We start from the raw sequence: 15,514 nt of genomic DNA, 5'->3' as shown, positions 1-15,514 counted from the left end.
GGGGTGGGTAGGGTCAAGGCTGGCCCAGGCATGTTTGGGGGACCAGCAATCGGGCCATGGGGGGTCAACGGCCGGTGATGCGGGGGCCACGGGGCTAGTCAGCAATTGAATTGGCCAGTGAACGGGAGGCAGGCAGCACGGGGCTACTGCACATGCTCCGATCTCCATCTGACAGATAGGTGCGTGCGTAATGGCCTGCTCAGCGCCGTCCTGTCGGCCTCTCCAGTGGGAATTGGCCCTGCCCACTGATTTTTGGAGTGATTCACACTAGTGCACTCTGCAGTGCACAGAGTGTGGGAGATTCATTTTGAAACTCCCGCTGAAAAAACCAACGGCATTTACTCCAGTTTTTACGCGAATCCGACACTTAGAATTTTGGGGGGAGGCCCCTGTCATCTTTTTCAGTGAATCTTGCAGTGTGGAATATTGCTGTTATCAGACGGAATTTTCTGGCTTTTTTTTGACTGTGTTGTTTTGAGTGGGAGAAGTGGTGAGTCGCCCACCGTCACTTTTGGCACGTTTTTGCACCCTATTTTTAGGTACTCTGAAAAGAAAAGAAAATGTTTGCACCGGTTTCACGCCACTTCCATGGCGAGGGCACTTTGACATCTTCTACTCCTGCGTTGTTGGGACGAGGGGAACCCCTTCCATGATCGGAGCAATTTCAGGGTTGGGTTTAGGACAGTAAAAAAGTGCCCTCTCCAATGATGAGATTTTGTTGTCCATCCTGGTCCTCCTGATCATCCATGAAGTGGGAGGCTCCTAGGGAGCTCCAAGCTCTCCTACTCCATCTTCAGACCCTCACCATCACCTGACTGCCTTCCCCCGCTTCCTCCAGTGCCCCACCCCCCCCCCCCCCCCCCCCCCCCGCCAGTCCCTCCTCAACATCATCTTCATCAGAGGAGATGTGCCGCTCATCCAGCTCCTCCTCTGCCAGATCTTCTCCCCATTGCAACACTAGGTTGTGCAGGGCACAGCGCACAACAACAATGCGCAACACTCTCTGGGGCTATATTGGTTGGGTTCCGCCTGACCGCTCCAAGCACTGGAACTACCTCTTCAGCAACCCGATCATCTGCTCAACCAAAGCACGAGTAGCAGCATGCCCCTCATTATAGCGGGTCTCTGCCGCACTCGGTGGCATCCTCAAAGGTGTCATCAGTCACATCCTGAAGAGGTGCCCCATCCCCAAGGAGCCAACCCTGTACTGCTAAGCTCTCTCCAATACCTTGGGTATCTGAGAGTGGCCAAGGATGTAGCTGCTGTGGATGCTGCCTGTAAACCTAGCACACACCCTGCAGGATGTGCTTGGCATGGTTGCAGATGATCTAGAAATTCAGGGAGTGGAAGCCCTTGCAGTTAATGATGCCATGGGGAACAAAAAGCCACGTGCGTGCAATCAATGTCTCCCTGCACTTGTGGGAAGCCAGTTAACTGGTCGAATCCCATGTGTCTCATGTCCTGGCTAGCCTGAACCCAGTCAAAATTAAAGTAGTGATGCGGCTGCACAAAGGTCCGTGACCTCCTTAAGGCACTTATGTGCAGAGGCCTGTGAGATGCCATGAAGGTCATTGGTGGAGTCATGAAAGGAGCCACTTGCATAGATATTTAGAGCAGCTGTGACCTTCAGGGTGACAGGCAGTGAGTGACCTCAAAGTCCATGTGGCACTGACTCTTGGAGAACCTGGTAAAGGTGAGTGACTGTGTCCTTGGACATTTGGAGTCTCCTCCTGCACTGGTTCCCACATATTTCCAAGAATGTAAGGTGTCATCTGTAACTCAGGGCCAACAGTGGTACCTTCAAATGGCCACTCTCTGTGATTCAGTCTCCGGCAGCTGAGCAGACCCTGCCACTCCTTCCTCCTCAGACTCCTGCTCCTGCCTCTTGGGAGCCAGATTTTAACGCAGGTGTTGTCTCTCTTGCCTCATGGCAAGATGGATTATTGCCAAATTTACTGGCTCCATGTGTGTCTCTGTCTACTAACTGCGTGGGAAGAAAGAGGCAGAGTGAACACTCAAGGGTCCAATCCATGCTCTGACCCATTGCCCATCTAACCCAGGAACATCCTTTCCGATGGTCCATGAAAGCTGTGCTAGCCATCACAATGAGCTCCACTCCCTTACAATCTCCCTGGCTGGGCAAGTCCCTACACCAGCCTCTCCCCATTCAACCTAACTGATAGGCGTCACCTTTGGAGACCTTCTTGAGCCCTGAGGTCTCCCGCATCAGCCGCATGGTTAACTGTAATGCCCTATGCGCAAACCTTTTGTGGGGGGAGGGTGAATGGCCTGTGAGGAAGTCACTGCAACATCACCTGCTGGATGCCTGGTGAGCTCTGAAACCTTTCCTGCTTGTCTGGGATATAGTAATTCTGCTCTCCCTCTCAGTGAATGAACAAAGAACAAAGAGCAATACAGCACAGGAACAGGCCCTTCGGCCCTCCAAGCCTGCGCCGCTCATGTGCCCAACTAGACCATTCGTTTGTATCCCTCTATTCCCAGTCTGTTCATGTGGCTATCTAGATAAGTCTTAAACGATCCCAGTGTGTCCGCCTCAATCACCTTGCTTGGCAGTGCATTCCAGGCCTCCACCACCCTCTGTGTAAAATACGTCCCCCTGACATCTGTGTTGAACCTTGCCCCCCTCACCTTGAACCCGTGACCCCTTGTGTTCGTCACCTCCGACCTGGGAAAAAGCTTCCCACTGTTCACCCTATCTATGCCCTTCATAATTTTATACACCTCTATTAGGTCGCCCCTCATCCTCCGTCTTTCCAGGGAGAACAACCCCAGTTTACCCAATCTCTCCTCATAGCTAAGACCCTCCATACCAGGCAACATCCTGGTAAACCTTTTCTGTACTCTCTCCAAAGCCTCCACGTCCTTCTGGTAGTGTGGCGACCAGAACTGGACGCAGTATTCCAAATGTGGCCTAACCATCGTTCTATACAGCTGCAACATCATATGCCAACTTTTATATTCTATGCCCCGTCCAATAAAGACAAGCATGCCATATGCCTTCTTGACCACCCTCTCCACCTGTGCTGCCACCTTTAAGGATCTGTGGACTTGTACACCCAGGTCCCTCTGTGTGTCTATACTCCTGATGGTTCTGCCATTTATTGTATAGCTCCCCCTTACTGCTGAAGGCAAGTCTTGGAATGAACTGAATGGTTGTGCAAGTGGTTAACTGGTAAGCAGTAATCAGTGGCACTAGCACATCATAACTTAGTTAGTGGGCATCCTTAGCTAAGAAATATTAACAGACTAGCGGGTTACTGATCTGGCAGGCAAGGGTGAGCTCACTGCTGTCATAGCTCCATATTAAAGCTAGCATGGTCAGCCATGACATCTTGGCAGCCCCTCACCCCATAGAGTTGTTAGCTCCCACCAGCCTTGTATTCTGGACACCCACTCTCCCACCCACCCACCCAGCGCAGCTGCCCAGGCTTCCCAGCCCCAGTACCAGGGCCCCTCGAGAAGGCAGGGGTCCTTCAGCCCCAGAGTGGGTGAGGGGCCAAACCATCCTCCCACAGTCAGGCCCCACCACAATTGGCCCCCACCTCCACTGATGAATATTGCCCTTCCCCCCTCCACTTTGCTCCCCATTGCCTGTACCCCCCATGCAGTTCAACCTAACTCCCTGGATCACCAGTCCCAAGAAGGAGTTATCCCCCTCACCCTACCAGGCCTCCCCAATTCCTGGCCCCAACTGACAACCCTCCCCCCCCTCCCCCATCCCGCTCCCACAGCGTGAGCCCCTTAGCTGGCTCCGCCCCGCCCCACCCCATTCCCTCTGGTGTCCTCTCTCCTCATGAACTGCATGGTTGATAGTGGCACTCATCTCCAAACTCCTCCTCGGAGGTGAGGTCGCCAGGTTTTTGTTTTGAAAGACTTGTTGTAAACCCTGGTAGTGTAATGTAGATGTTCCAATAATTGGGGTCGGGGGGGTGGTTTACAATGGGGATGCCTGCCCATTGATATACTAATTACATTATAATGAGGTTTCTGATCTTCCTGGATGTGAATTGCCTTACGTCAATGGCAGGAAGTGGGAACAATTGCCTCGCTGGATCTTGTTGGCACATGTCTCGTTTCTCGGTTCCCATGGGATTTTGCACCCCCATCACCATTTACACCCGCAGTAATGACTCAACAAGCTCAGTCCTGGACCTGCCTCATAAAAGGCTCAAGTAATGAGTTCCAGGTGGACAGGCCACTGCCTGTTACCAGGGGAACTCATACTCTCCAAGCTCCACAGGGAGATCAATCAGTGATTCCCCATGGGCCTTGTGGGGATTACCACACACGGCAAACCTGAACACAAATTCCCAGCCATCATTGCGAGCCCATTTATTTGCTAAAATTACCTGTTCCAAGGATCCATTTGCTTGAAATGAAATACTTTGAGTACAAAATCTGTCAGTTTCATATATTTTTGCTGTTACAAGCAAGCACAGTTCTTACAATCTGCAAAAATGTCATTTTCCCCCTCCTTGATAGAAGCAAAGCGATGTTGTGCCCAACATCTTTGCTAGAAAATAATATCACCACAGAGCTAGTAGCAAAAGCTAAAAAGTTGGAAACTTTAACATAAAAGACAGTTATTCCAAGAGGAGCCGACATCCCACTTTTTCTGTGTTTCATTATTTTGATTAACTGAAAAGAATTGCCCTGATATTCCTAGGGCTGGAAACCTAATTTCTGTAATGGTGAGCTGCAATTGGCAGTTTCATTGCTTCTTTAATTCCGGTGGTGTGAGGAGGGGCTTTGATTCCCCCCCCCCCCCACCCCACCCACACACACACACACACACCACCCCTCCAACATATCAAGGCATTGTTTCTGGGACATTTCCTGCAGGCATCTCAGGAACTTGAGTTATAAGGAGAGGCTGGATAAAATGGGATTTCTTTTCTCTGGAGCATAGGAGGCTTAGGGGTGATCTTATAGAGGTCTATAAAATAATGAGGGGCATAGATCAGCTAGATAGTCAATATCTTTTCCCAAAGGTAGGGGAATATAAAACTAGAGGGCATAGGTTTAAGGTGAGAGGGGACGCAAAAGTGTCCAGAGGAGCAATTTTTTCACAGAGAGGGTGGTGAGTGTCTGGAACGAGCTGCCAGAGGTAGTAGTAGAGGCGGGTACAATTTTGTCTTTTAAAAAGTGTTTAGACAGTTATATGGGTAAGATGGGTAGAGACTTAATTGGCAGCCAACACTTGGGGTTGCAGGCAATTGGGATTAGCTTAGTCGTTAAAAACAAGGGCGGCATGGACAACTTGGGCCGAGGGGATTTTTCCATACCATGAACCTCTATGACTCTATGAATTACCCCAGCATTTACCCTCCATCACATCAACTGAGGCTTTTGAAAATGCATTCTGTTTATCATGGTTAATACAGTCAGGCCAGAATGTATTTATTATCCTTGTCTGCGCTAAGCACAGAGGAATTTTGTAGCCATTTTGTTTCCTTGGCCTTCGCCACCTCTCAGATGAATTGAGCCGATGCAGTGTGCCGTGTCGATCACTCTATCCCTGGAGGCGGGAGAGCTGGCAGAGTAGGCCCCAGGTAATTTTGGGACTGATTATAATTTCCTCCAAAGTTTCCTGTCTGAGTTTATTCTTCAGCTGGAACTGGAACTGGAAGGTATAATTCACTAATGCAGCAAAATGGACTAATGTTCTCCATTAGGGAGAGGGGAAAACCAACTAAAATTTATATTAAATTAAATTAAAAGCAAAAAGGGATAATATCAAATGAGGTCTGGACTGGATCGTTCAGGGATAGGCAAGCTGCTGTTGATTCAAAGTTTATTTTATCAATAACAGCCACAAAACCCTGAAACAAAAGATGGTCCATGACCACAATAACACTGCCATACTCTATATCCTTGTCCATTCAATATTCCAATTTGCAATGTTTGGAGAATTGTTGATGGAGATCATGCCCAAGGGAGTTAGACTGTGACATGACACCCCTTCCAGTTGTAATTTTTTATCAACCATCTGTGCGAATGACCTTTAATGGAAACTCCTTTTTAGTCAAAGGTCCAAGCTCGACAGCTTTCCTGACCAAATTAGAAGTCAAATCCCAAAAGAATGTCCCAAATTATTTACCTTCAATCATTATCATCATCCTCCTCTTCTTTTTCTGGGCATGATTGTGGCGTTAGCTTGGCTTGATGCGAAGCAGTATTGAGGAAGTGCTGCATTGCGGCAGATTCTGTCTTTTAGATGATGACGTGTTGTTCAAATGAAGTCCAGTCTGCTCTTTATGATGGGATGTAAAATTTCCTGCAGGGCTGCTTGGAAGAAGAGCAGAGGCCTTCTCTTGGTGGCCTGCCTAATAATTATTTCTCCATCAACATCATCAGAGTAGATTACCTAGTCGTGCACAGTTTCTCTTTTCTGTTTATGGCATCTTACTGTGCATGCATTGGAATCCCATGTTTCTCGACATTGCAACATTGATTGCGCTTCAAAAGTACTTAATTGGCAGCCAACACTTGGGGTTTCAGGGCAAATGTTTTATATATAAGTTCAAACCCCTTCCTTTCTCTGCTTGTGTATTCTTGAGCAAGAATTAACAAATACCTTGGGAATGAATGTTGTATCTCCTAGTTGGACTTATATTGAATTTGTCAGATTCTCAATCCAATGAATCTGTAGAGCGACCCGAGGGCGTTTGACAATTTTACAAGTTATGAGATAATCGTATCCCTCTGGAAAGTGCATAGGCATAGATTGCGGCCTGATTTAGCAAAGAGCCATTGGGGATCCAACACACCATCATTTCTTTCTAAACCGACACTAGTGTCAGGGCCGGGGGCAAGTCAAGTACTTGTGTTGTTCTTTGAAAGATGCATAGTTCTACTATTTTTTGCTGACACCTTTTGGAGAAGCATATTATGATCTTTGAACAACAACAATCAGCCTTACTACGCTGTGAAATATCGTTGTTTTATTTTAAGTCAGTATAAGCAAAGGGCAATAGTCTTAAAATGCAATATAGAAACTGATGAATAACTCATTAAAATCTTGTGTCCACTTAAGTTAAGAATTGTGATCCAGCAGGGAATCAGAAAAATGCATGCACAAATGCGGCAGACACTAAGGCAACGTCCTGACTGTATATCACGTTATATATTTAAACAATTCAATCTTCCGTGCAATTTAAACAAAATTAAAGAGCGCATGTAGCTTATCAGGAAGATACTCCAAGGGACAGGGGAAATCACTTTTATTTCGAGTGCACTGCTGTGGGTTATTTCCATATATAGATTCTGTTGACAACAGATTGTCTGAGATATGGCATTCTTGAAAATAAATATAGATTCAACATGCATTGAGATCCTTCAACTGGACATATTCTCCTCGCCATATTTCTTCATAGTCTTTTCTGGTAGTGAAGAACTAGAATATTGTTGAAAAATAAGACATTTTTTGTCAAAGTTTTTCATCTTGCATTCATCAAGACATTCACAAGATTATAATGTAAGGGAAATCAATGAATGTAAACTGTATGAGAATAGTGTGATGATTGGTTGGCAAGTGGACTCTGGTAGAGGCATTGCCATGCTTGGCAGTTAACTGTGAAGGCACCATCAACTAGTGCATTCTCCATCGCAGTACCTCTCTGGGAGAAACTGGCAGAGGTGGGCCAAGGTTTCCTGGTGAATTCCAGAACATCAGCCTGCTCTTACTGGTCCATGTGGAAACTGAGAGAAGAAGTAAAAATGTTGCCTTGCAGGGAACTCCAGCTGCTGATTGTGGCCACTTTGGTCTTAAACGGAAGCCATTCTTCCACTGTTCAAACTTCAGATTAAAGTCCAGATCATGCCCCAGTTACAATATTGGTGTTAGGAATTTGAAAGTTAACAAGGTTAACAGTGAACTTGAGATGAAAATAAAATAACAAATGAGGAACAAGATTAGTAGGCATCAAGAGGCATAGTGAGATGTGATTTGACCAGTAACATGATTAGCAGGCGTCTAGAAAAATTGAGGTGTGATGTGCCACATCAGAAACATTGTTTACCAGAGATCAGTATGATCAAAATGATAAATTTCTAAAGGTTAGGAATTAGGGAGATAGACAGCTGAATCCACAGGGTGGGATTTCAAAGTGGTTGAACAGAATAACTGCTAACACCCTTACAGGGGAAGGTGGCTAGTTTTCCATTAAGCAGCAGGGCCAAAATCTTCAGAGTGATCAGTTCCATCTAACATTTAGAGCCACAGTAGATTGAAGATATTCTCTTCTAACATACATGGTTTTGTACCTTCGCTGAACCAGCAAAAGACATTCTCCCAGACTTTGTCATCTAAGCTGTATAGTGTGGTAATTATGAGCTAGATTTGAGTTACTGGAGTGAATGTGAAAAGGAATGTCTTCGTGTGTTCAAGGAACATGGTATATTTTGAGGACAAGAGAAAGTTTCAGATCAAACGCTGTGTTTAGTTATTAGTCTACTGAAGTATCAGTATACATCAGTCTTTGTTGTGTGTTTTTTTCTCTTACTTTCGTAAATACTCTTTATTACTTGTTTACACAATGACTGGACTGGTTCGTCACTGGGTTCTACATTATTCCTCACATTATTCCAAACAAATATACATCACTAAGAATCAATGTTTTAAGTTATCGTTCAGGGTTTTGAGACACTCTCACAGGTAAAATCAGCTGGGTTCTTAACACCGACCTGCACATTTAAAGAGGTTGATATGGAATAGCTGTCCTTGCCATTTGCAATTTAAAATCGGAGTCAGGGTGCGAAAGAAATGGGTGTGTCCCTCACTCCGTTTTAACTGCCCCCACACCCACCTGCGTTCCAACAGGCAGGGGGAGTTAAAGTTGAGGCTGCCTACCCCTCTCTTCTTGCTAATTAAGGAAGTAACTGTGCAGAGGATTGCGCAACAACAGAGGAGTTGAAAGTCGTACCAAATAGAATAATATATGAATGATCAGAAAGTCACCAAGGCAGGTAGCAAACAAGATTGTACTGCAATCCTGCTTGGAAGTGGAAATGGTGTTGGATAGGAGCGGTAATAGGAGCTTAAACCAGGAGAAAATGTAACTAAATAGACTCCAGGGTTGGCTTGGTAATTTTATCTATTTTGATTCTAACACATCAATTTAATCCGAGTGCTCTCACTTTTTAAATTATCTGGTTAGGTCAAAGAACAGGTTGTTAGTGAGAATGCAGTGCATTTTACAACTAATGACATTGTTTTTAAATTATTTCCTGGAAATCACTTTTTACTAATGGAGTGCTCCGAGCACTTTCTGAACCACATTAAAGGGAACTAGTTATTGACTGATCCTGCCCCTGAGTATTGCCTCCAGCATCCAAAGCAGTTTGAGAGCATATCATTAATTGTTTGTCATTAAAATCATATAATACGGTATATATTAGCAGCTTCCAGTGAACTGCTTTAATGTGTATGTGCCTTATATAAGCCTCGCTTTTCACAATTCTAAATAGATGTTGCCCATTACCCTAAATTATAGATTTCATGCAAAATGGTTTTTATTTCAGGTACCTGGACAAAAACCTAGTTCGATAAATGCTGTGTCCTTGCCATCAGAACCTTTGCTTCTTGAAAGAGTCAGAATTTGTTGATTTTTACTTTAGATCCATCTCCATGGTTACTATTTGTCTCTGAGAAAACCCTTTGGCGACTGATGGAATAAAACCTACCTTTTAGTTGCAAGGTAGGAACCCTTTATTGCACTTTAAAATTTAAAACTGATTTGATCCAAGTAAATTCATGAGGAAGAACATATCTTAGCAACTCAATAATAATAATAACATGTACCTCTCAAAAGTCTTAAGGAATATATTAAGGAATATATAAGGAAAACAAGGTGACAAAATGTGCCATGAAAATCTGAAAAGAGAAAACCTATTCACTTGAGTAAGACGTTTAGTAAACTTTGATTGAAGATTGGATTGCGAATTATAACCCAAGTGATAATTGGGAAGTCAATATTGAAAAACAAACATAAGAAAATCGCATGGAAAAGCAAATAGTTATCTGAAATACGCAGCAGGTCAGGCAGGTATCTGGAGGGAACAGTAAAAATAATGGATTGGATTGAGAGGGAAGCAGAGGTACAGACTGTTTCTGAGTCCTGAACCCATCTGCAAGTGATTTCCCCTGAGGCAGCCCAATTCAGGATGGCAAACAGGCTCTTGAAGCTGAAGGGCTGATCAGAGAGCTTTCAGCTTGAAACAAGCAAAAGGCTACAATGGAAGGTGAGTAAGAGAGAGGGTGTTTCAACAAGAGACACCTCCTTCCCAACTTTTTAAGTTAAAAATTAGATTCATAGAATCTTACAGTGCAGAAGGAGGCTATTTGGCCCATCAAGTCTGCAACAACCACAATCCCATCCAGGTACTAGCCCCATAACCCCATGCATTGACCCTAGCTAGTTCCCCTGACCACTAAGGGGCAACTTAGCATGGCCGATCCACCTAACCCGCGCACCTCATGGGAGGAAATCGGAGCACCCAGAGGAAACCCATGCAGACACGGGGAGAATGTGCAAACTCCACACTGACAGTGATCCAATCCGGGAATTGAACACGGGTCCCTGGTGCCACGAGGCAGCAGTGCTAACTACTGTGCTGCCCGGAGCTAGGGCCAGGTAGGAGGACTACTTTACAGGGTGGTCTGGACTATTCCTCCACCAAGGCAGGCAGAGAGAACCTCTAAGCCTATCGGGAATGATATGCCCCAGACCTGCCCACTTACAGGCACCTAAATTGGAAAGATGTGTAGGTTAGGGGGGATTAGCAGGATCAATGAATGGGGATAGGGTGGGGGGGGGGGGGGGGGGGGGAGTGGTGGGGGGCCTGAGTGAGATACTCTGTTGGCGAGTCGGTTCAAACTCGATGGGCCAAATGGCTCCTTCTGCACTGTAGGGGTTCTATTCTATTTTAAACTGGCTCCATCGCCTTCAGGTACATGGAGGCTAAGTGGAAAATTCCAGTCAGCCTCCTTGAATTGGCCTCAGTTTGACTGTTGATGACCCTGATTAGCTCCTTGCCCTGCACGGGGGAGTAGCCCTGCTGTCCCCCTCTTTGCAAAAATGGTCAGGAGGTGGAATGGAGCCTGGAAACTGGCACGGTGGTCATTGCAGCTATTTTTACCTATCCCCTCCATTCCTGGCCCCAGTGGGGTCCAAAACTCCAACCCAATGGGCCCAATTTTAACATTTTAATTCTAAGTGCTGGACGGACTTGAATCTGGGAATGTTTCAGATCCGGCTTTCAGGCCCGTTCTCTGGCACCCCCATACGCACTCTGCCTAAAAAATATCAGCAAGTCCGAATCACGCTGCACAAGCCTGTGGGCGGAGCTTAACACGCCTGAAACCCTGCAGCTCCAATCAGTGCCTCCAACTGCGCACGCGCAGACAAAAAAGTTATAGAATGCTGCCCCCCCTACCACATCACGCCTGGGCCGGATAATGCCTCCCCCTATCCCCCACAGACATTGCCCCACACCCACAACATTACTGACCTCCTTATTCCCCCCCCACCTGCCCGCCACCCAAACCGATCACAGCCCTCTCCCCCCCCCTTCCTCCCAATGATCTCGGGCAGAGTGGCAGCGGACCCCCCTTCCCCCTCACTGATCTAAGGCAGAGAGATCTACCCTCCCCCCCCCCCCTCCACCCTAGAGATATCAGGCAGGGTGATCCCCCTTACCCCCACCCCGGACTCTCCCGCACAAGGCCCCAATCTGTTCCGGACTCCAATGGCTGTGTGACACCTCCCTCTCTCTCCCCTGTCCCCAATCATTGGGCATTCAGCCTTGGATCACGGGCATTCAGCCTTGGATCTTCAGGTAAGCGTTCTCCAAGGCGGCCTTCACGACACACGACAGCGCAGAGTCGCTGAGCAGAAACTGATAGCCAAGTTCCGCACACATGAGGACGGCCTAAACCGGGATGTTGGATTTATGTCACATTATCAGTAACCCCCACAGCTTGCCTCCTGATCTTGCAGAATCTTACTAGTTGTTCTGTCTGGAGACAATACACATCTCTTTAACCTGTGTTTAATGTTCCCTCCACCCACATTATCTGTACCTTTAAGACCTGGCTGGCTGTAGAGATTTGCATTCTAATTAGTATTCTGTAACTTGATGTTGTGTCTCTGTGCACTGTTGGAGAACAGATTTTCACTCCATCTGACGAAGGGGCAGCGCTCCGAAAGCTTATGGTATTTGCTTCCAAATAAACCTGTTGGACTTTAACCTGGTGTTGTGAGACTTCTTACTGTCCCAATCATTGAGGCACTGATCCACCACCACCCCACCCCCCCCCCCCTCCCCACCCCCCATCAGCACACCTGCAAGTGCTCATTTGCCTTCCCCTCAATGTTAACAAGCAAACTGCATGGAACTTGCTGGAAAGCTCTGCCAAACTGCCTGCAGCTGATCTGCCCGAACAAGGGGCAGCTCCATTAAAAACTGCACAAAATGAGCGCATGACCAGCCCCCCGATTCTCTGAGGGCGACCTGGGGAGGCTGCTGGATGCAGTAGAGGCGAGGCAGGACACCCTCTTCCCCCCAGGAGGACGCAGACCAAGGGGGGCTGATGGAAATGCAGCCTGGGAGGAACTTGCCACCTCGGTCAGTGCCAGGGCACTGGCCCCCCGAACCTGAAGCAGTGCCGGAAAAAGTCAATTACCTCATCCGTGGCAAGGGTGAGTACTGAACCCCATTTTGCATCTTCCCCAAATCTCCCCCAGATCCTCCCATCCCCAGCACCCTGCATGTTCCAGCTTCTGACCCTGAAGCACCTCCTTCTTTTCCCTCCAATGAGCCCCACTGTGCTTGGCCTCTAAGGGCCACCACCTGATACTCTGCAGGAGTCACGCCACCATTTCTTTCATGGCTCCTTCTGTCGCGACAGGGGAAGATCGAGTACAACACCCGTGAGAGGGCGAAGACAAGGGGTGGTGAGCCAGACCTCCGGGTCCTCACCCCCTTTGAGGAGCGGCTGCTGGAGCTTTCCAGAGAAGGGGAGATGCGAGCTGTCGGGCTGCCGTCAAGACGTGAGCACCTGTCATTCCTCCACTCACTTTGAGGCAACTTCTCGGGGGCACGAGTTTCGAGTGCGAGGAGCAAGGTTTAAAGGAGATATACGAGGTATGTTTATTTGCATAGAGAGGGTAGTGTGTGCCTGGAACTCGCGGATGCAGATACGATAGTGACCTTTAAGGGGCATCTCTACAGCCACGTGAATGGGATAGGAATAGAGGCATATGGTCCCCCGAAGGGTAGGGGGTTACAAATCGGATGGGCAGCCTGGTCGCTATAAGGTTGGAGGACTGAAGGGCCTGTTCCTGTGATGTAATTTTCTTGGTTCTTTGTTCTTTGTTCAATGGAGAAATGTGAATCATGTGTTTGGCATCCCGGATTCCTCTCCCTCCTTTGCACATAACCTTGTGTCCTGTGTTGCAGGGACAGATCCGGATGCCCCAGGGCCTTCTGGACTACAGGCCCCGGCTGCAGCTCCTGCCCATCCTGTTCCAGACAGCTCGGACAAGTCCTCAGAGGATGCGGGTGAAGGACCTCCGAGGGTGGCACCGTTTTGGCATCAGCTGCCACCTCACAACTCACCATCCCAGATACTGACACGTCAGTGTGTCCAGTTAGTGGTGAGGCTTCTGGGTCACTCTCTGGTGAGCACGACGCATCTGCTGATGTACATCGGGTGGAGGAGGAAACATCCGAGGCCTCTGGCATGCGGGGGCTTGCTGGAGGTGAGGACTCAGCTGGCCCCAGGCTACATGCTGGGCCTCGGAGATCACTTCTCCTTCAGCTGCTGGAGATGCAGCAACAGAGCCAGGGAATGCAGGAGGGGCTGACGGCCACACTGGACCAACTGTGAGGCTGTTGGGAGCAGTCCCAAAGCTTTCAGACGGACCAACTATTGCCTGTCTTGCGTGCTTCCCAGGCCAGCAAGGTTGACGCTTGCAGTGAAAAGCCTGGGGCCGGGGATCCTCACCGAGAGTGGCAGGCTCCAAGCGATGGCTGAGTCACAGCAGAGTCCCAGAGGGCCACGGCCAAATCACAGCAGGCCACGGCTGAGGGACTGAGTAGGCTTCTCAAGATTCTGTGGTCCATGGCTGAGAGGCTCGAGAGCTTGCAGGAGACCCAGCGGGCCAGTGCTGAGACACAGCGGGCTACGGCAGCAGCCGTTAAAAGCGTGGCCCAGTCTCAGAGGGTCATGACTGAGGGATTGCAGAACGCAGCCCAGTCTCAGAGGCCCACAGCTGAGGGGTTGCAGCGTGTGGCCCATTCTCTGAGGGCACATGCTGCGGCCATTGAGAGATGGCCCCTGACTCAAGTGGCCATCACAAAAGGCTCGACCACCATGGGTAGGACGCAGGTGGTCCTCCAGGATTGGCAATGCCAGTTGATGCTGAAGCTTCTGGAGCTCACTGCAGAAGCACCGCCGTCCCATGGAGTGACCCAGGGATCCACAGGAACCCCAAGAAGGAGGAAAGACTCGAGCCAATGCCAGGGCCTTCCGGCCAGGAGACTGTGGCTGTGGCAACACCTTCTGACTCCCCCCTTCCTGACACCGGGGCATCTCAGGGACAGCAGGATGAAGAGGGTGTCATGGAAACATCCCAGACACCCAGACGCAGGCCAGGGCCCTCAAGATCCAGGGCCTCCAGAGGACGCCCATCACGTGCATCACAGGCCACGGGGCAAGGTAGGTAGCTGGCCCCCTTCACCTCCAATGTACATTCTGAGGAGTCACTGAAATGTAATGATAGGCCACGTAAGGTTAGGAAGTTGTAGTTGCACTGAGATGGCATGGGTGAAGGGCTGCACTAGTTAGAAAGATATTTAAGCACCTTAACATTTTCTGTTCACAAGTTTTTATGTTAGAACGTCTGATTTAAACAGCGGGTCATGGGTGAGGGCTTGTAAATAAATGTTTTTTCACCACTCACCTGTGACTAATTTGTCTCGAATAGAAATCCTCTTCCATTGATGATCGCTGGGACGATGCTTCATGTTGATGTCAGTTGGGGAGGCCCCTCAATGCTGTGTCACTGAGAAAAGGAAGGCACTGGTTCCCCAGACCCCACGAGTGATTCCCTCCCGTCCCCCACCCCACCCGCCCTAGGACCCTGTATGGGGGCTTCAAATCCCTTACCCACAACACAGACTTGTGCCCAGGTGCCATCGTGCATGTGGAGCTCAGGTAAGAGTTAGACTAGTTTGCACCAGGGTATCATCATAATGGGGCTGAACGAGTCGTCGTCACCCTCCTGCCTGACAAAACACTCGCTGACACAGAGCACCCAGGCCCACCACTCTGGTGTGACAATGTGCAGGATATAGAGGGAATTTGGTGGGGGTGGGGGATGGAATCCACAGACACAAGCCCCTAGCGAGTGAACTGCCTGGTGATTAGTGCCTCCCTTGCCGTCCTCGCATGTCTCATTTGGGCTGCCAGCCCTCGAGCGCCTGGTTG

This window comes from Mustelus asterias, chromosome 11, assembly GCF_964213995.1.
Source record: "Mustelus asterias chromosome 11, sMusAst1.hap1.1, whole genome shotgun sequence".
In the NCBI taxonomy this organism is placed as follows: Eukaryota; Metazoa; Chordata; class Chondrichthyes; order Carcharhiniformes; family Triakidae; genus Mustelus; species Mustelus asterias.
Note: the sequence above shows the minus strand (reverse complement) of the source record.